Source organism: Dama dama, chromosome 33 (genome assembly GCF_033118175.1).
Source record: "Dama dama isolate Ldn47 chromosome 33, ASM3311817v1, whole genome shotgun sequence".
Taxonomy (NCBI): domain Eukaryota; kingdom Metazoa; phylum Chordata; class Mammalia; order Artiodactyla; family Cervidae; genus Dama; species Dama dama.
The window spans coordinates 16,513,215-16,514,266 of NC_083713.1; the positions used below are offsets into that span (position 1 = coordinate 16,513,215).

Here is a 1,052-nt window from a genome sequence, read left to right on the forward strand (position 1 = left end):
TCTTTGTACTTATTTGAATTTTTACCTAAAAAAATATGTTATTAAAAATATAAATCTTAGGCCCTTCCTTCCCTGTTCTCACAGCGGCGAAGCCTGCAGAGTTGGGCTGACGTTCAGTTCCCCCATCCCACTCTCCCCTTACCTCCCCCCACCTTCCACTGCAGGATGTGCATGCGCACGTGAGGTTGGGGGGCTGGTTGCTCATGCTGGTGACATTTGGGTGCTTGTGTACACGTGTGCAAGCAGAATATCTAAAGCCACAGGGAAATGGTGCAAAAGTCACCATCACCATTGCCAGAAAAAGCAATTTATGGCTTTGTTCTTTTCTTAAGCTCCCAATTTGGCTTCATACTGTATCTTGTGTGGGCTTTTATTCCTGAATCTTGGCTAAATTCCTTAGGCTTACCTTATTGGCCTCAAAAAAAAAAAAAAGTATTGGGCCGTTGCTCTGCCTGTGTACCTCCTCATTACCGTAGTCATTGGTTATGTCCTCTTATTTGGAATAAACATGATGAGTACCTCTCCATTTGACTCCATTCATACTATCACAGATAACTATGCCAAAAATCAATAGCAAGAGAAAGACCAAGAAGAGGCCATCCCAGCACTAAGAGATATTCCTATTAGTGAAGTAAACCAAATGTTCTTTCTTGAAGCCAAATAACTTTCCACCAAAAACTTAATTGTATGTGGACTAATACCAAACATTTATTATAAATTTTGACATAAAGATTTTGACCATACTAATTTTGACTATCTTTCTGATTAATATCTGGTATTGAAATGCAAAAAAAAACTAAGCTGAATTTATTTTATATTAAGTTCTATTAATATTATAAATGTTATCAAATAGTAGTTACTAATGGACAGAATAAATAAAATACTGCATTACCAAATGGCAAAAAAAAAGAAAGAAATATGAATCTTAAAAGTCTTTCTTGAAGACAGCACTAATTACAAGATAACCAAAATAACTGATAGTGATTTGTTTGGAAATACATTTGGAAGTTGCACATTCTTTTCTGGTAATGAGAAGTTGCACATGCAACTTG

The 1,052-nt window shown here is 36.1% G+C and overlaps 1 pseudogene; it reads left to right on the plus strand.

The window, feature by feature from the left end:
* Positions 1 to 267: 267 nt before the first annotated feature.
* On the plus strand, positions 268 to 724 carry LOC133050756 (phosphatidylinositol N-acetylglucosaminyltransferase subunit P-like; annotated as a pseudogene).
* Positions 725 to 1,052: the final 328 nt, after the last annotated feature.